Source organism: Canis lupus, chromosome 18 (assembly GCF_003254725.2).
Source record: "Canis lupus dingo isolate Sandy chromosome 18, ASM325472v2, whole genome shotgun sequence".
Lineage (NCBI taxonomy): Eukaryota > Metazoa > Chordata > Mammalia > Carnivora > Canidae > Canis > Canis lupus.
Window position 1 is genome coordinate 27,622,388 of NC_064260.1, and position 20,770 is coordinate 27,643,157.

Below are 20,770 nucleotides of genomic sequence, written 5' to 3' on the forward strand. Positions count from 1 at the left end.
CAAATCAGATGCTAGGGCCCTAGTACATGCGATTCTCCTTTCTGATATCTGTAGCTGATGACTTTGAGTTTGTAAGATAGTGATTTGAGAGTGACATTTGGGGGCAAACACAAGTTGCCCTCCACGTTCTTATCGGTACCTCTAAGTATCACAAAACTCTAGCATTTAAGGTTGATTTTATACTTTTGATGAAATTAGATGCAATGTTTGCAGGTGTTGGTAGCCATCTCTTACCTGCACCCTCGTTTGTGACATCTGCTGACGGTTCCTGGTATTGCGGGGCTTTCTCCAACTGCCCAGGACTCACCTATTCAGGTGATACACACTTAATTCACCTTAAGGAACTTAGTGAGCATCCTTGGCTAAAGAAGAAGTACTGGGATAGGAGACCCAATGCTAGAAGGGAAATTGGAGTCCTCCAGAGGCTGAGGGATTATTCACATCACCTGTTCATGTATTTTATTTTTATCATTGCTTGGCATTAAAAAGAGATATCCTACATTTCCCCCCCTCTAAACCCCAAACTCATTCCATGGAAGGATATCCTATAGAGTGATATTTACTATTAGCAGTCGCCAACCAGTCCCCCTAATGATGTAATGTCACTCAGACATTCTCCACAATGTGACAGTTAGTTATGTGATTAAAAAAAAAAAAAGCTGTGCATGAGAGTAAAACTGTTTATTTGCAGAGGATAGAGTCTAAATCCATATTAAAAATGGACAAGCCGAACCCAGGTCCCTGCGCACATTGGTGGAGGCTGCAAAGCAGCACGCAGGAACCAACCCTTCCGTATTCCCCGGAGCCCAGGTGTCCCTAGTCCCATCAGTCAAATTCGGATACTTGTTGCCAGCTCCCCCTGAGGTTCAGGGGCCAGAGCTGGATTCTTGAAATGGTTTTGCACGTCCGCTGAGCAGCCAGGCCCGCAGCGCCTTACAGTTCTGCCTTGGTCTCCTTGGAGCCTATTGATAAAGCTAATTTGTCTCCCTGGACATTTCCCCCTCCTCTCGCCTGCCTTCGGGTGCCAGCTCCAGGCTTCTGAACCAGTAGCCCCCGCCCCCTCCTTTTTTTTTTTTTTTAATTCCAAACAGAATAGTGCCCTGGGCCGCGCCACTGCGGGACTGGGGGGATCCGGATCCGGATCCTGCAGGTGCAGCCCTTCCCCGCAGGCCGCGCTGCCTCCCGGGCCCTGGCGCCCAAGGCCCCCGAGGCGCACACGCGCACACACGCGCGTATACACGGGCACACGTGTGCACACACACACGTGCACACGCGCGCGCACGGGCACACGCGCGCGCACATACACACGTGGGCACGCGCACACACGCCCGCGCACGCGCGCACAGCCCCGGGAGGCGCGCGCCGGCGGTCCTGGCCGCCCGGAGGAATCGGTGGCCGCCACCTTATTAGTATTCTTGCTCCGCGAGTGTCGCCTGCGGCCTGAGCGGCGGAGCGGCTGCGGGCGCAGCGCATCCCGCCGCCCGCATCCCTCCCGCAGCGCATCCCGCCGCCCGCATCCCTCTAGTAGCTCATCCTGCATCCCCTCCCGCAGCGCATCCCGCCGCCCGCATCCCCCCCGCAGCGCATCCCGCCGCCTGCATCCGTCTCGTAGCTCATCCTGCATCCCATCCCGCATCCCTCTCGCAGCGCATCCCGCCGCCCGCCGCGCATCCCTCCTCCCTCCTCCCTCCCGCGCATCCCTCCTCCCTCCTTCTCCCTCCTCCCTCCCGCGCATCCCTCCTCCCTCCTCCGTCCCTCCGTCCCTCCTCCTCCCTCCTCCCTCCCGCAGCCCCGAGCCGGGCCACCCGCGAGCACACGCCTCCGCCGCGCTCCCGCTGCCGACCCGCGGGGAGGGGAGGGGAGGGGAGGGGGGCCCCGGGATCCGGAGCTTCGGGCCCTGGGCCGCCGCCGGAGCGCCCTGGGAGGCCCCGGAGCCCTTCCCTCCAGCCGCCGCGGCGCGTCCCCCGGGGGCGCGGGTGTCGGGAGCGCGGCCCCGGGCAGGTGCGCCCCCCACCCCCACCCCCCGCAGGAGCCTGGGCCGCGCGCATCGGCCCCCGGGGCGCACCTGCCGCCCCCCCCCACCCCCCCCCGCGCCGGAGGACTTTCGGGCTTACTTTTTGGCGGAGTCTCTTGGACGCGGTTTTGCCGGAAGATCAGATAAATGGAACCTTTGAAAACTGCATGTTTCTCCTCCTCTGCGACTTGACACGGGGAAGAAGGAAGGAGCGTAGCGCGGGAGGAGCGGGCGATCCCCGAGGCCCCGGGGAGGTGAGTCCGGGACCCCGGCCTGGGCTCCAGCCCGGCCGCTGCCTCCGAAATCCAGGTGCAGCTTCCAGGTGCGTTCCCAGAGCCTGGGATGCTCCCGGGACCTCAGTGTGCGGCATGTGGGGCTATTTTCATGCCAAGGAGATAATTTCCCTGGGCGTCCCCCTCCCCCCATCCCTCTTCCTCTTATTTATCTGACATTCGCGCAGTGAATTCTGCTTCTGTGAAATCTGGAGAAAAAAAAAAAAGGAAAAAAAAATGATTCTAGCCTTCTCTGTCCCTGAAATACTCTCTAAATTTTAAGGGGGAAACAAATCAGGAAAGCAACTGGCAGCGGCTCTGAGTGAGAGCAAAGTGTGTCTGCTCAGACACCGAGGGAAGGGGTCGGGGTGTAATCTGGACTCTTAGGATAACTTAATAGTAGACTTCCCCCCTCCCTCCCATGGCACTTTTTATTTTATTATTTTATTTTATTTATTTTATTTTATTTTATTTTATTTTATTTTATTATTTTATTATTATTTTTTCTGGAAGAGTTCGTCTGCTCTGGAGAGTCGCAAATGTGTGGAATACAGAGAAGCTGCTGCAACAGCTCTTAATTGGAACAAATGAGAACAAAGTGGAAATTGTTCAGTGTTTGGAGCCTGCTTTTTTTTGTTTGTTTGTTTTTGTTTTTTGTTTTCTTCTTGCACTGATTCTCTTGCGGTTGCATGTCATCAACCTTCCCGAAAGCTCCCTCCCCTGATGGAGGCCGGTGTCTCTCTGTTTGGGAAGCTCCCCTTCCCCTACGTGGTCCCCCAGGGAATGGGGTGCACTTGCAAACTGCTCCTGAGGGTCCACCCTTGGCTGTGAGGCACGCAGGCGGCCTTAGGGATGCAGGTGACCTAGTCCAGCCTTTTGCCCGCTCCGTCCCCTTAGTGTTTCCAGGCGGTTAGCTGTCCCTCTCCCGCCCCTTTCCTCTTTCCTTCAAAGTAAACCGCAGAGTGTTTTACCGATTTCCATCCCGAGGTGACTTAATTAAAGCAAAGTAGCATTTCACTGTGTTAGCATCTGTGCTCCTGGGGTGTAGTTTTCTCTCTTCCCTGGCATCACTTAGCTTCTCCCACGAAGGGAGAATCACTTGTAAATAGATTTCTAAAATGCTGAGCTTCCCCCCCCCCCCACCAGAAGCAAAAGGGCTTCTATTCAGTCCTCAGTCGTGCATCTGGATGGGTGACCCTAAAAGGAAGGTGGCATCTCATGGAATGTCAGCCAGCTCTGCTGGTGTGAAGGCTGTCACGGAAGAGCTGACAGGTACCCTAAGTGGGCAGCTGAGCTGAGCGCGCCCGAGGTGTTTCTCCAAGTGTGGGTGTCTGCGTGTAGGTGGAGGAATGATGCAAACTGTAGCATGAGCCTTCTTCAGAGACCGTCGGGGTCAGAGATTTAGTGGGGCCTCCGACTTGAGAGGCCACAGGCTCATACTCCAGACATGAAGACTCTTTTCTCTAAAAAAGAGCCCCCCCCCCAACTCTGGAACTAAAAAGAAAGAAAGAAAAACCCCTTTAGAGATGAGCTGATACCCTGGTCTTACCCTGGACTGTGCCCTCTGTCCCTCTGACGTTTTTGCAGAGTGGTAGGAAAGAAGCCCTTTACGGAGGCCAGGGTTAGGAGAGGCCCCCCGCCCCCCAGCTGGCACTTCCCCCCTCACTGCTCTTGGTGCAGGTGCCCCGGGAAACCGGCTCCAGCAGTAGCCTGTGCGATCTGTGGGTCCTGCCCACTATTTCTGCTCAGGATATTTTCATCTGGCACTAGCAGCCCCAGTCACATTTCCTTTCTCAGAGAGGGGACTTTTTCCTTTTTAAATGACTTGAGACCCGGGAGAAACTGCAACTAAAATCTCATTTTCTTTGTGGAGCAAACAACCTGGGACTTGTGGAACCTGAAGGCAGGTGTCAGACGTGTGCCCAAAAGGCAGAGTGCAGCGCCCTGATGCTCCAGCACAGGGGGTGGGGGTGGGGGTGCGGGGGCGGGGGGGGGACTGTGCACTGGGGTCGGGAGTGCCCCACACTCCACCCGGACCAGCACCATTCCTTACGTTGGGCAGCTCCCCACGACCATGCAGCTTTGGGTATCAGGTCCCAGGTGCAGAGGACAGCATGTGACGTCTTCTGTTCCGTGTGGGGACTGACTGCTCTGAAGAAGGGGAAGCCCCGTGGAAATGTCCTTCTGGAAGTTGGCAGATTAATGCCTCTTCTTATGGAGGCTGTGTAATGCGGACTACTCCCCTCCCGTTCACATTCACACCCCGGGTGGGTGTGTTTAGACTCGGGGTGTTGGTTTAAGGAAAAGATTAATTGCAGATTATTCTCAGCACCGTCCTGAAAATAACGATAGCGTCTTGGCTTTTGTGTATTTGAGATTTAGTTAATTGTAACGAGTGAATCTTCTAGTGATAGCAACACTTTCATTATCGCTTCTTTTAGGCTAATAATAGAAGTGGGGTGCTAGCCAACTCAGGGTTTGCTGATTACAGCTCCCGCAGTGGGTAAAGCACCTCCGTGGTAGGTCAAGGTTTCCTGACGGGGTTTGAGCAGCAGTAACGTTGCATCTTTATTAGCAGAGGTAAGCAAGCAGCTTTCAATCAGAATAGGATCCAGATCTATTGCTTTCTTCCTTGTTTTCTGGTTTTCTTTTGTGAATTTTTTTTTTTTTTTTTTTTTTAGGTTTATCAGGATTTGTTTTCTTAGTTTGGAAAAGAAACGGGAGGGAGGGAACTTTTTGCATCAGTACAGGTAACCTACCAGAGCTGGCAGAGAAAAGGCTGGAGTTTCCTACAAAGAATATATGCAGTTATTTATTTATTTATTTATTTATTTATTTATTTATGTAAAAGAATCAATTAGTAAAGGGATGCCTTGAGTTTGTTTATTTGGGGGAGAATAAAGGAAATCCCAGTTCCTTCTCTATTTAGTTCCAGTGAGTTGGCCAGCCTTTCCGTGGGTCTTTGCTCAAGTGAGCCAACCAGGCCCAACATTCTCCAGTGTGTTTCTGTGTTTTTAAGACCCAGGGCACTTAACACATGAATGGCTCTTTCCTTCTGTAACAAACGGAGCTGACAGCTGGAAAGTCAGCCACTGAGAACCTTTAAAGGAAGCCAGAAAACTCACCCAGTAAACTGAAGAGCAAAAGGGGGAGCTCTTGGAGCTCTAGCCCTGGAGGTGGGTGAGGACCAGGCGGGCTGGACTTGAAGTTTTGATTGCTGAGTCATTACAACAGCCTGGAGCTGTGTGTTAGCTCCAGGAACTGAGGCTGACATTGGGGCTCCTGCTAATAGAATGGGCTCCGGCACCAGCCCTCAGCAGAAAATGCAGACCCTCCTTGGGATGGAGAAGATCTAGTCTCCAAGGACAGATGCGTGCTTGTGTATTCTTGCTATTGCTCTTCGTCGCTTAAAAAACATCTTCTCGGGGCTCCTGCATTGAACTGCCAAGGAAAAGATGGGTTAATCAAAGTGCAACTACAACAGGGGCTTTGCAATGGGCTGAATCAATCCACTTAATGATCTGAATCCCCGCTGGGGACCGCTTAATAGTCACAGGTGAAATGGGGGTTGTGTGGAGACTCCGGTTAGAATCGGGAGAAGGAGAGCCTTGGATTGAAAATTCAGTGTCAGTCAAACGTGGGCAGTGCTGCTTGCTGGTCAGTAAGTCACTCAAAGTCTCGGAACTCTGCTGCCTTCCTACATAGGTTAGCAATAAACATCCTTAACTTGTCGTGAGGATTATGATGAAATATTTTTTTAAGATGTATTGATTGATTGATTGATTGATTTATGAGAGAGAGAGAGAGAGAGAGAGGCAGAGACACAGGAGGAGGGAGAAGCAGGCTCCATGCAGGGAGCCCGACGCTGGACTCGATCCCAGGACTCCAGGATCGTGCCCTGGGCCAAAGGCAGGTGCTAAACCGCTGAGCCACCCGGGGATCCCCGATTATGATGAAATATTATGGAATAAAGGACCGTAATCACCCATTGCCGTGGACATAGAAGGCATCGCGGTGATGATGACTTCAACAAAATAGTTTCTTTTGTGTGATCTTTCAATTGATTAAGCAGAGCTGGTCTTCATGATGGGTGATCGATGTTTGTGGTGCTAAAATTGGTGTGTTTCCCAAGTGTGTTGACTGTACCTCATCCGGTAATTTCTGTGGGACACTCTCGGTTGTGGGTTTGTGTATGTGTGCACGCACGTGCATATGAGCTTGTATCCGTGTGCAAGTGATTGACCAGCCTATAGGAGGTATAACTTTAGATTCATGAGAAACAGAGAATGTGTCCAGAAGGGACAAAAAAAGATTTTTGGGCAGTTAGCCTTTTCTGGGGGAATACACAAATTAGTACGGGGTTTGTGGATTTTTAGAAAACTCCTGTCCATAGTGAGGCCGTTGACTGGAATTTGAGTTAAACTTGGAAATTATATCAATAGGATATTTATTTACTTTCAATAGGATAACATAGTCCATGATGAAGATTGTCACACTGAATTTGGGGGACGGATAGACTAGGATCAAAGGACTGAGTTAGAGATCATTAGGATAAGAAAATGTGATGCACCCCGGGTTTGGAGTCAGACAGACTCAGGGTGAGTTATCTAATCTCTTCGATCCTCAGTTATCTAGTCTGTAACCATAGGGACAATCAGCCCATCAAAGGGTCTCTGTGATGCATGAATAAATGAGCGTATATGCCCTTGACCCTTGAATCATGTGCAGATTAGGCACGCCGCCCTTCAGGCAGTAGAAAAATCTCATAACTTTTGACTCCTCCCAAAACTTAACAGCCTCCTGTTGACCAGAAACCTTACTGAGAACATAACCAATTAACATAGATTTTGTAATATGCATTAATATACTTCTTACAACAGAGTTGGCTAGAAGAAAAGAGCAGGTTTTTAAGAAAATCCTGGGGAAGGTGTATTTGCTGCACTAAAACATCCGCGTGCGAGTGGACCCGTACCGTTCAAACCTACGTACGTACAGTACTTGGTAAAATCCTTAACGCTGAACTGGAACTCTGTAGGTAGTTCACATATATTGTCTCTCTCTTCTTCATCTGGCTTAAGGACTGGAAGACCACTCTATCGAGCGCGCTTATGTGACTTACGTGGGTAGGCAAAAGCCCCAAATGTAATCTGAGAGCTAAGTAAAATTGGAGAGGGAAAGCTATATTTCTGTAAAATTAGCTCATTTCATGTACCATGATTTCATCAGATCCTTTCTCAGAGCAACCAGAGTGCCCTTTCCAGATGTCACCTCACTTACGCTCAGAACTTCCAAAACGATACTGAATGTAAGTAGCGAGAATCACGTGCACCCGTCCATATGTGGTTGCAGAAACACAATTCGCATGTCAGCAAGCGGTGTTAACATGGCTCTTTAACTAACATCTCGTTCTGTTCACAGTCAATGAGAGGATGCATATTTATTACACACCTCCCAGGTACAAGCACTGTGATCGCTGCTGTGGGGAGTATGGGAGGCCTCCCTGGGCCCAGGCTTCTTTGCTGCAATTCCTGCACTTGGATGGGGCAACGCTGCAATCTCAGGGCTGTCCCCTGGAATTTGGGCTCCGAAGTTAAACAGGATTAGGATCCCCCTGCAAGAAGATGACCTATGTGGGGCTGTGTCATTGTGTGTGACCTTTATTTAGTTCAAGTACATATTGCAGCAGATGTAAAAATCCTTGCTCCTGTTGGAGCTGAGCTGAGCTGTCAGTGATGAGTTCAATTCTGCTTTGCCAACTAACTGTGCACGGCTGGTACCACTTGACCTAGGTATTTCTGTTCTGCAAAGTCAGCCTTTCCCTATGCACGGAGGCAGCAGGGTTTTGTCCTTCAGGTTGTGGGTTTTTCTATCCTTATAGCGAATGGATCGAGATTGTTTTATGGCTTGCAGAGAAGGGAGACAAGAAGCATGTTTCCTGCATTTTTAAGGCCCCGTTTCTTAAAATCCAAATCTAGTAGCATTAGAAAGGGATGAAGGATGTCAGCTGGTCGAAATAGTAAATGCAAGTTTACAGGCCTCCACCACAGCCTCGGGCATCGGGATTTGTGGTTAAGGCAGTGCACCGAACTAAATAAATTCCTCGAGTAATGTGCTGTAGGTGCACACGTTGAGGGGATGTCATAAATTATAGCTAATTCTCTCATAGTCAACAAATCTATGTGCCAGACACTGTGCTCGGTAGGCTGTATTATTTATACCTCTCAAAAAAAGGTACGATAACCTTCCCATATTACAGATGAAGCAAAAAGCGATTCATTCCTTTGCCTAAAATTCTGACTTCAAAACTTTGTATACTCTTGTACACATAAGGACACTCTCTCTATATATACCATGTTGTGTTTCTTTTCTTTTCTTTTTTTTCTCAATGTTTAGATTGAAAACCCAATGTTTCTTCACATAAATTCTTGACCATGGACAGTCAAGAAGTATGCCTTCTCTTAATGCAACTCAGATTATCCTGTTGTCCTCATAGGGCTCGCTCTATCCGAGGAAAGATGTGGTCTCTGTCCCTAAAGCACCTCTGAAGGGTCATCTCCGTAACCAATGGCTTGCTGATAGGAGTAAATCATCAGTGCTTTGAGGTAGAGCCCGCCTTCGACAATGGCCCAAATCTCATGGGAACGTTTGGTATCCTGTGCCGCGTCGGCCATTGGTGATGACAAAAGTACCTAGAGTCCCTGGGTGTGGGACGAAGAAGTGCGCGTCCTCGGGACCATCAAATCAGAAGTAGCGTTGGGCAATATCTGCAGAATGCACGTGATGGGCAGGGTCTCGCCCCTTTGGGTATGTTTGTACCTTTTTTCCTTGTCTTACCTTGTGTGGTTGTTGTAAAACGATAAAGAGAAATAATATTTCTAAGGGACCAAGAACAGAGACTGGAATTTCGTTGGTGTCTGATAAAAGATATATCATAATATTCACTTCCTTACCATGGTTAGCAGTACTCCGATGGTCTGAGAATCTCAGCTTGCGGATGAACTTTGTGCCCCGCCGTGCCCGAGGCTATACAAATGGTTACCTCACACGGGGGAACAGAAGAGTGAGCATCCAGCTCTGTGGGGCCACGACAGCACGACTGAGAGGAGGAACATTACCCTGCAGCCGCATTGGTGTCGGTGGGCGACATGCTGATGGAACAGGTGATTTGGTGTGGGGCATCCAAGGAGACTAGAGAACCAACCGAGTCAGAGCTTCGTGTGCTGAGGAATGAACGGTCTTCCTTCCTTCCTTCCTTCCTTCCTTCCTTCCTTCCTTCCTTCCTTCCTTCCTTCCTTCCCTCCTTCCTCTTTTCTTTCTTTCTTTCTTTCTTTCTTTCTTTCTTTCTTTCTTTCTTTCTTTCTTTCTTTCTTTCTTTCTTTCTTCTTTTCTTCTTTCTTTCTTTTCTTTCTTTCTTTCTTCTTTCTTTCTTTCTTTCTTTCTTTCTTTCTTTCTTTTCTTCCTTCCTTCTTCTTCTTCTTCCTTCCTTCTTTCTTCCTTCTTCCTTCTTTCTGCCTTTCCTTTCCTTTCCTTTCTTTTCCTTTCCTTTCCTTTTCTTTCTTTCTTTCTTTCTTTCTTTCTTTCTTTCTTTCTTTCTTTCTTTCTTTCTTTCTTTCTTCTTTTTTCCTTCCTTCCTTCCTTCCTTCCTTCCTTCCTTCCTTCCTTCCTTCCTCCTTCCTTCCTTCCTTCCTTCCTTCCTTCCTTCCTTCCTTCCTTCCTTCCTTTCTCTTCTTTCTCTCTTTCTCTCTTTCTTTCTTTCTTTCTTTCTTTCTTTCTTTCTTTCTTTCTTTCTTTCTTTCTTTCTTCCTTTTCTTCTTTCTTCTTTTCTTTCTTTCTTCTTTCCTTCTTCTTTCTTGTTAGATCCTAAAATGCTGTGAACTTGGGAATGTAGCTCCACACTTGTCTATAAACAGGAAAAGTGGTCACGTCTTGAAAGCTTTCTTGATAAAGAGAAGAGGTAACGATCTTCCTTTGACTTCATGCTCTCAAAGAAAAAAAAGATTCAACTCTGTCTTTTCTCTCATCCGTGCAAGATTTTTCTACCTTTGTATGTCATCTTAGATATATATATATATTTTTAAATCAGTGTTTAGTTGTAGCTGCTCCTTTTTAAAATATGTGAGCAAACCAGAATTCTGAGTGTTTGGTAAGCCATTCTAGAATGGGATATTTAAATCTTTTATTTAGAACATCTTGATTTTTTTTTTTTTTAATATTCATGGATGGGTAATGAGTCCCAGGAGCAAGACCAAGTGAGGAGCACACAGTGGTTCAGGGTATACTTTGGAAAAGTATGATTGGAATTAAAACTTCTGATCCTATGTGCTGGGAACCTTGTAGATAATGTGGAAGAAACATTTCAGTAAAAAAAGTTGTTTTTGTTTTTGTTTTTTTTTTTACAAATGGGGACAAATACTTAGATCGCAGTAAAAATGAAGTATGAACAATTTGAACCATCCCTTCAATAAAGTGAAGTTGTACCTGAAAACAAGCGAGTGGTTAGTAATACAAACCGTGGGTGAATGTGCCAACCTTTTTCCCATTGGGCGCCTTCCCTATGTGTAGTGATCACCATGCCAAGGAGATAGAGACACACCAGGACAGCCCCTCCCTCGCACTTCTTCTAGACGAAAGCCGTGTTTACCTGTGACTTTTGCTCAGGATCTTTCTTCTACCAAAGGACCTGGACTATATGAAATATGAAATGTTTTATTAATTACCTTGTTCTGACTTCAGTGCCCCAAGTAAAAGCATCTAGAGAAATAGTCCTAAGTTTTTCTGCGTGTCTCTTAAGTGCAAATACTTTTGTGAACCAGAGACTATCTTTATTTATTTATTTTTGAAAATTTATTATTTTTTTAAACCAGAGACTATCCTGTGGCTGAGTTCTTGTGTCCATCTGGTGGATGCTTACCTCCTCTATCCCTTTCCTCTTCTTTGACCTGTCTTGCCTTACTGTGATTCTCCTGAATGTGCATTTGGCCCTTCAAGTTTTATTTTTATTTCTCCCATCACTCGAGGCGCTGAGGCATTTGGTTTTTCCCCTAAGTTTTCACTAAACAGAATTCTATGTTTCCTATCTAGTGCATGTAGTTTGTTCTGTTTTTTTCTTTTTCCTCCCCCAAGACTCATTTGACTGGAAATATATGATCTATATGTATATTATTCTACTCCTTAATCTCAGAACTATGACCTAGATCTAGATTAAGAACACTTTTGCATAAGTAAATCAGAGTTGATCTCAATGACTGCTTTTGTGTATAATATCCTTTTGCATCTGTGGCCATTTCAATGGTATCATTTACTGATCTCTTTCCTGAATGTCCACCGGGTTCACTACCAGTTGCAGTGAGGAACACAAAGTTGTGAGCGGATGACTTTTCTCCGCCCCCGCAGATACCTCAATGTATCATGGCTAGGGTTCCATTAGCAAAAGGGAAATGAACTTGCTAAACTAGGCAGCACAGGATTTAGAACCAAAAGATGGGGTTGATACGAATGATTGACAGGATAAGGTTATCACTGGGGAGGAGTTTGTGGTTGGGGAGTTCTAAGGAAGAAAGCTGAACAGAGCGGGGTTGGGGGGAGTTAGCCCGAAATATAATGTGAAGTGACCATTTTTTTCTGTAGAGGACGTGAGAGACAATAGGGCTTCCTTGTGAAGAGGGTGAGGAAATGTCATCAAGTAGTTGGCGGGTAAGAAGAATAAAGACATGGGGTGGGTCCTGTAGAAGGCCTTAGGGGGAAAAATCACAAAATTAACCCAGTAGCTGTCACGCATTTAGCAGTATGATATCCCAGGTGGTAGGCCAGGAGCTTCAGCTGTGAAAAGGAAGTGTGAGGATTCTCAGGGTACAGATGAAGACGCGCCACCTCAGACAACTCCTGATTCGCCCAAGCTAATGAGTCGCCACATGGGGTGCATGACGGGCGCCTACATGCGTCTGACTGCAGGGCGCAGACCTCCTGATCCCTCGCATCCTGATCTTCATCTTCGAAAACCCTTACAGCCTTACAATGCTCTGCATTTTCCCCTACTACCTTTCAGATTGCTCTGTACTCTTTTGGGTGAAAACTCTTTGCTGTAACTTTTTTTTTTTTTAACCTTAATTTTCCTGGAATCTTTTCTTCCAGTGATTGCCAAAAAAAAAAAAAAAAAGCTTGGAAACAAAGATAGATGTAAAGACTCCTATCTGGCATCCTCACTCTCTCTTCCTTGTCGAGATCTGAGTATGTCCCTTTTCTATTTTTCTGGAAGGGGAGCAAGTTCTTTATACAGATGGTCTGTCGGACAGACAGATGGTCCAGGCTTCTCTAATGGTATGTTTGAGAGAGAAACATGTCTGTGAACTGCCAGCCCAGAATGGAATGGCACTTAACACAAGCACGAAGGGTTGAGAGAAGAAAGTCTGTTCTCTGACCTTCCAGACTTTAGCTCAGTTCCTTAGTTTGGGATCCTGAGAGCCAGGACAGAGACTTTTTCTGCTGTAGAAAAAGTCTACTTTGCTGTAGACAAAGTTTCTTTTTCTCTCGAGCCAGAGGGCTGATGGTTCTACACCAGTAAACTCAGGAATTTACCAGACGGTTGCATGGGGGCCCGTTTTTCTTGGCTTAGGGGCTGGACCTGAGAGAAGGATCCAGGAGACGCAAAAGGCAGACCCTGATTCCGACCGTGCCGTGCGCTGGGAAAAGGGTAACAGCAGAGGGTTTTGCTCATCGAGAGGAAGCCACTAAGCACATTGATTCTTTGGTCGTGACTGTCCATCTCTGTGAGCCAAGTGCACAGTCTGGTTAAGTAACCCCTTGACTCTCTCCCCTGATGAGAGCGGAGCTAGGGAATCTCGAAACAGAAAAAAAAAAGGCTGATTCCCCCTTCCTGGCTGGGGTCTGAGCACCACTCCAGGAAACCCAGCCCTGCTCAAGGTCTGTTCTCACCTATGCTACCTCCTGGAGTGGTCTGCGGCGGAAGGACATCCTTCCCCACTCCTGGCTCCTGTTCTCGTCCTTCCTCCCGAGCGAAGGTCACAGAAAATGCGAGCAAGTCCTGTCCAGCCACAGCCCCTGTTCCTGGCCTGTGCTCGGACTGTCCTCCCACCTGCGGGCTTGCTGGGATTCCCCATGTCCTGCTTCCTCCTCTCCAGCTTTTTAAAGCCCTTCAGTCTTACACTCCAGATCCAAGCTTTCCAGCGTCTACCTCTTGGGCCTGCCTCCTTTTTGGTAACATCCTTGCTTTCAAATCTGTAGCCTTTGTTCTAGCCGCCTTCTGCACACTTCACATTTGCAGGCAACGTAGGGCTTCAGGTTTAGAGGCATCACTTCTGCTTGCCCCCATTTGCAGTATCGAGGTGCAGTAGCGGGCCCTCCAGCCCCCTTGCTAGGCACGGGAGCAGGTGCTGCCTTTGCATAAGGGCCTCCAGGCCTCCCAACCTGGGAACCCTAGTTTCGTATGTGCCAGCTATCTCCCTCGTCTGCCACTTGACGTGAGCATCTTTTAAAAAGGACAATAAGGGCCTCCCCGGTGGCTCAGTGGTTTAGCGCCGCCTTCAGCCCAGGGCGTGATCCTGGGACCTAGGATTGAGTCCCACGTCGGACTCCCTGCGGGGAGCCTGCTTTTCTCTCTGCCTGTGTCTCTGCCTTTCTCTCCTCTCTGTGTCTCTCATGAATAAACAAATAAAATCTAAAAAAATAAAAAATAGAAAAAAATAAAAAGGACAATGATATTGCCTGCCCACTGGGGTCATAATAACTACCATTTATCCAGCATTTACAACTTTATACTCCTTTTCAAATGTCTGATGACTCCTCCCACCTCCCAACAAAGAGACTGGAGCAGATAGTATGTACACAAAGTTCAAAGAAGGAAACCTTTAAGCTCAGAGAGGTTCAATAAATGGCCAAGGTCACATAGCAGCGATCTAGATGGATCGAGTCCCTGTGTCTGGAACTGTCACAGTACACTACCTTCTAAGTCCTTTAAAAAAATATATATATATATATATGATTTTTATATAATATATAATATATTATATCTTATATTTTAAGGTATATATGATACCTTCTTTCAGAGGGGAAGATGTGGGATTTTTGTGTTTGGGTTTGTAAGAAGAAGCTTTGCAAACTTTAAAGCTCGATGCAAACGTTAATTGTGACTATGTTCCACCCTGAAATTATTTATGGATGGCACTGCATATATTTATATAGCTCCGTGTAACAAATAGCTGATTAAAGAGCAATAATTTCTCAATTTTAAAGCAGAAATATTGTGGATGCTTATGAAACAGAGCCGTGGAAACAGATGTGTCCGGCGGCCTGGTTGGTGTGTCTGGTGAAATACAGTAGAACCTGAGTAAATTACACTAATGAGTTGGAGACCCGTTACAAATGACCACATTTGCCCAATTAGTGAGGGAGTAGCCTAGAGAACATGACTACTAAGGAGGCAAAGCTGGGAGAAAGGAAGGACAGAGCCTCAGAGGAGCCTGGGAGATGGTAATGCACACCCACCCACCCACCCACCCCCACCCACCCGCACGTCCCGGTAGGTGCAGTCGCTCAGTCTATCCTGGAATCCGCAGACACACGTACACCGTGCATCCATGTGCACCGTGCTGGGCTGCCCGGCTCTGTGCCTCCCCCGGGTATCTCGGCCTTACAAGGGCGAAGAAGGAATAGAAACTCATGGTTTTGAGGTTCCCCCCCCAAATAAATGTTAGTTTCTACCAACTTTGAATTCTGCTACGGTTAAAAAAACATCATCGTGCGGTAGATTGTGGTGCCACATGGTGTAGTCACGTTTTATGACAGGCGCTGAGGGTTGTCTTGGCGGCCTGAGCACACCCACGGGGGTTAGCACCTTGGAATCGTCTGGGTCACGGTGCTTCCATCTACATTTGTCTTTGGACTCGTTCTTTACATATTCTCATGGGGCAGAGCCCCTGCCTCCCAGCGTCTTTCCAGAAGCGTATTTGCAGGGACCAAATGGGCGAGTTACCTACCGTCCTCCTCGGAACCCTAAGGTCTCAACACTAGAGCTCACCGAGCCACACCCGTTTTAAACCTCGAGCACCTTCCACGGAGTTTCAACAGTTCAAGGTGGACTTTGGTAGAGTCACCAGCCATCGGGCAGCTGCTTAGCTGCAGCTTTCATCTCTTCCTACCGCCCACCGCCCAGTGTGTCACTGACGGGCGCACGTAAGTCTTAGGTGGTTCTCAGTACGGACGCATATGCACAATAGTACTCCTGTGTCTCGGGTACAGATGGGGGCACCGAGGCACAGAGACCTTAAGTAGCTTGACAGCGACGCCAGAGCTAGTGATTGTCAGAGCGCGGATCTGAGGACCCAGGGGTCCCGCCTCGAAGGCTCTCACAGTCCACCCAGCACGTGGCCGCCTTCCCAGCAGGCTTCCTGCTAAAATCAGGGCTCGCGGGCCCAGCTCTGCAGAATGGAGATCACGGCCTGTCGAATTGCCTGCATTCTCCTTCCTTTCTCAGCCTTCCCTTCCTGCTGGGCTTGGGTCAGATGTCCCACGTGTCGTCGTTTCTTAGCTTAGGCTTGGGGCTTGAGACTGTGTCATGCCTCCTAGGGGTATGCGGCCCGGCCACAGCGTGCTGTGGCCTGCACAGGCCCTGGTCCTTCGTCCCGTCATTAAAGGCGAGGAACCTGGCCACGAGTCTGCAAACCCGGCCACGTGCACCCCCGGGTCCCAGGAGCGGTGGCTGCGAGCGAGCCCTGCACCCTGGAGGCCTGGAGGCCTGGAGACCTGGAGGCCCGGAGGCCGCGAGTGCCGAGCAGTGTGGCCTTAGCTGCTCCATAAGCTCCTTCATGCCCTCGATGCACCTGGAGGCGGCGAAGGACCCGTGCATTTCTTCAGTTGCTGCCTTTCTGCGTTTGCTTGGGAAAGAGCAACTGGGGGGCACCGGGGGGCTCAGCCGAGGAGCACCTGCATGCGGCCCAGGCCGTGGTCCCGGGTCCTGGGATCGAGTCCTGCCTTGGGCCCCCTGCACGGAGCCTGCTGCTCCCTCTGCCTGTGTCTCTGCCTCTCTCTCTCTCTCTCTGTCTTTCTCATGAATAAATAAACAAAATCTTGAAAAGAAAAGGTAAAAGAGGGACGCGGTAACCTGGTGGCACCGACGGCTTCAGTGAGGCTGCAGCCTTGGCCTTCGTTCAGCTCCATCCGTTTCATGCTTGTGAGTCACTATTCAGCAAATATTTATGACCTACTAGGTGCCCACCCTGCTAAACGTAAATAATGTAATACTTCAAACAGCTTCAATATAGAAAGTTTGCCCCGCACACCCAGGGTATTACGTGTTACACACACACACACACACACACACACACACACACACATACACACAGAGTTACTCATACTCCTACATTACGATTCCTTCTTCATGCTCAGGTTTTTATTTGAAGGAAAAAAAAATTGACCCTTTCTGAGCCGTGTTTTAATTATTTGGAGGTTTACTCACATGTTCACATTTAATTCTCCCAGAGACTCTTTGAAAAAGGTGTTATGTTCCCACTTTATAGATGGAACTACTCAGGCTAAAAGGATGACGACGTGATGGGTGGTTCAGCATCCTATAGCTAATGATTCAAATGTGTGTTGTCTGGCTTCCGCCCCCAGGACCTTTGCGTCGTACCAGATCCGGCCCAGCTCCAGCCAGGGCCGCGAGGTGCCCCCGTGCCTCTACTTCACCTTGCCCTGTCTCTCCTTCTATGGCTCCACCTCAACCTTAGCCCATCCCCTAACTGACTGGTAGTTGACCTTCCCCTCTACTAGGTCTATGGAGACTTTTTTGCAAGAATCGAACGTTATTGCCCAGATACTGAAAGACACTTGTCTCATAGGGGGCAGCGGGCGAGCCTTGGAAAGTCCTTTGTGTGGGGACACAGGTCTGGATTTGCTTTTATGGTCCATTTATTCAGCACTAAGCTGTCAAGAGCATAGGCTCTGGGGAAAAGGAATTTTCTCATTAACACCTCATGAGTTATTTCTTGGGAGATAGAGAGTATTTCCTTTGCATCGCATGTTCTGGGAACATGCAAAGAAAGAGAGATGGTGGACTGGAATAAGAAATCTTACTTTCCGCCAGTTCTGAGGTGGATATAGCTTAAATACCTGCCGTAGAGCTAGCTCATGGCCAGATCTAAGCAGGAGGGTAAAAGTGAAGTGAGACTCCTTGCAGCCAGATCTACGGGGAGGGGATGGAAGTGAGGAGAGACTCCTTGCCCACACCAACAGAATGTCCCAATTTTATTTTCTTCCTTCTGTTATTGGACTGGATTTTGTTGTCCTCTAAACTCTCATTACCTTACTTGCTTGTTGTGCTCAGGCCTACGGAGCCGCTACCTGTCTTCACAAACGTCTGGTTAACGCAAGCTAACTGGGAAATACTCACGGATACTTGTAACCTACGAGATCATGGAGTTCATCTTCAACTTTATAGCCGTCCTGGTTCGATGGCTAGTCTACGGGATGATCAAGGAGCTACTGTGTAAAGACGTTACTCATTATTCCTACTTTTTTTTTTTTCCCCTCTTCAAAGCCCCTAGCTCCTGGCCTATTTTTTAGAAATATTCAATAGCAAATATATATATATATATATATATATATATATATATATATATATATATATTCAATAGCATTAGGGTTTACCAAATTGTTTCTTGTCTATGGAATGTACTTTTGCTCTGTTCATAAGACTCTGCTCTGACGTTTCCTTTAGTGTCCCTGTGTTGTTTCATGTTGTAGTTACAAGTGCAGAGGGAAAGGTAATATAAAACACAGGCTCACTGTGTGAAATTTGCTCCTTTCCACTAATTAGCTTCCTCTAGGCCTTTGTTAATTCTTATGATTGGTCATGCAAGTCGGAGTGGATATTGTGAGGTTTACTTAGCATCTATATTGAAGGGGGAAAAAAAAAAAAAACAAAAAAACAACCAAACCCTGCTGAACTAGAAAGAGCTGTAGACTTGAGATTAGAATCATAAATCCTTCTATTTCCGAGCTCTACAACCTAGGGCGAGTCCCAGGACGTGCACTTTCTCAAATCAGCCTCATCCTTTTGTTGAATACGAATCCTACCTGTCTCAAAGCCTCTTCTGTGATGCAGAAGATTGTGTCTATGAGGTATTATAATTTTTAGGTAGCATTTTGAAGATGAACTTTTTTTCAGATTATACAGTATGGAAATCAAATGGTCGGTTTCCTTTTAGCAAGAAAGAGGCGGCGAAGGGAACAGTGTCCAAGCAGGTCTTGAGCAAACATCACCACTTTTTAAAAATGTTGTTTCTAAATATATATATATATATATATATATATATATATATATATATATATATATAGTTTCTATGAAACCAGCAGTTGTTTCTTGATGTTCACATTGGTGTAGAAAAAAATGTAAATCAACTGATATGTTCAGACATTGTGGATGGCTGTGTATATTCACAGAACGCTTTTAGAAAGCAATTTGACTTTATGGTCGGTCATAGATTTGTTCATTTACTCTGATCCCTTTCTGGAAATTTATCCCAAAGAAATATAAAACATGCAATATACACAAATACGCTAATAAATTTGTTCATGACATTAAAAGAATGTCATCAACCAATATGTCAAACCAAAAGTGATGGGTAAGATAATTATACATGGATATAAGGCAGCTACTAAAATTTACAACCTGGAAGACTTTGTATAATGACGACTATATAAAGAAAATAGGCATGCATATGTAAGTTTGGAAGAGTGCGTAGCAGTACAGGCATGCCCCATTTTATTGTGCTTTGCTTTATCGTACTTCCCAGATACTATATTTTTTTAACGCATTGAAGGTTTGTGGCAACCCTGTGTCGAACCAGTTGATGGGCACCATTTTTCCAACAGTGTTTGCACTCTTTGTCACAAAGTGACATTACGTTTTGGTAATTCTCAATATTTTGGACTTTTTCATTGTTGTTGTATTGTGACCTATGATCAGAGATCTTTGGTCACTGTATCGTTTCGGGTGTCGTGAACTGTCCCCACATAAGATGGCCAACTTCATCGATATATGTTCGGTGTATCCTGACTGCCCCACCGACTGGCATTCTCTTGTCTCTCCTCTCCTCAGCCCTCCCAGTTCCTGAGACCAGGCCATATTGAAAGTCGGCCAGTTAATGACCCTCCAGGGGCCTCTAAGTGTTCAAGTGAAAGGAAAGACTTGTACATTCTCTCACTTTAATTCAAAAGTTAGAAATGATTATGCTTAGTGGGGAAGGCAGAGCTCAGACAGGCAGAAAGCTAGGGCTCTTGTGTCCAGTGAGTCGCCAAGGTGTGAATGCAAAGGGGGAGGTTCTCCAAGGAAATTAGAAATGCTGTTCCCACAAACACGTGAGTGGTGAGAAAGTACAACAGCCTCATTGCTGGCGGGGAGAAAGAGCGAGTGGTCTGAGTGGAGGTTCCGAAGAACCACAACATTTCCTTAAGCCGAACCTGATCCAGAACAAGGCCCTAACTCTTTTTGATCTCATGAAGGTTGGGAGAGGCGAGGAAGCTGCAGAATAGAAGTTTGAAGCTAGCAGAGGTTGGTTCATGAGATTTAAGAAACCGTCTCTCTAATATAACAGTGCAGGGCGAAGCAGCAAGTGCTGATGGGGAGGCTGTGGCCAGGTATCCAGAGGGTGTGGCTAAGATAATTAATGAAGGTGGCTCTACTGAACCACATATTTGCAAGGCACAGGAAGCCGCCTTTTTTTTTTTTTTTAAGATTTTATTTATTTATTCATGAGAGACCCAGAGAGAGAGAGAGAGAGAGAGAGGCAGAGACACAGGCAGAGGGAGAAACAGGCTCCCTGCAGGGAGCCCGATGCGGGCCTCGATCCCAGGACCCCATCCTGGGACTCCATCCCGGGACTCCAGGATCACATCCTGGGCCAAAGGCAGGCACTGAACCGCTGAGCCACCCAGGGATACCCCATGAAACCTCCTTGTATTGGGAGAGGATGCCACCTAAGACGTTAATAGCTAGAGAGAGGTCAGCGGCTGGCCTCAAAGCTCTGAAAGGCCAGCGGACTCTCTTGCTAGGGGCTGGTGCATCTGGTGGCTTTAAATTGATGCCAGTGCTCCTTTCCCACTTTGGAGACTCCTAAGGCCCTTGGGAATGATACTAAGGCCTGTGCTCTGTAAATGGAGCAGCAAACCTGGACGACGGCACAGCTTCTCACCACATGGTTTGCAGAACCTCTGAAGCCCGCTGTTGACACCTACCACTCAGGAAAATGAATTTCCCTTCCCCAGCATTATTGCTCACGGACAATGCTCCGGGGACCTGATGCAGACGTACGGTGCGATGCATGTTGCCTTTGTGCCTGCAAACCCAACATCCGTTCTGCAACCGGGAGTAATTTTGACTTTGAAGCCTTATTAAGAAATACATTTCATGAGGCTATCGATGCTGTAGATAGTGATTCCTCTGATGGACCTGGGCAGAGTAAATTGAAAA

General features: G+C 47.4%; 1 protein-coding gene across 7 annotated transcripts in view; it reads left to right on the top strand.

The window, feature by feature from the left end:
- Positions 1-2,096: 2,096 nt before the first annotated feature.
- Positions 2,097-20,770, top strand: part of LRRC4C (leucine rich repeat containing 4C) — a 1,155,306-nt gene continuing 1,136,632 nt past the window's right edge. For 5 of the 7 annotated variants that reach the window (XM_049096568.1, XM_049096569.1, XM_035701999.2 and 2 more), the window contains exon 1: positions 2,109-2,336. The gene's annotated coding sequence lies outside the window, so the exon portion shown is untranslated. Of the gene's footprint in view, positions 2,337-20,770 lie in introns of all 7 variants that reach the window. The other 2 variants (XR_007403558.1, XM_049096570.1) reach the window with 2 other exon arrangements.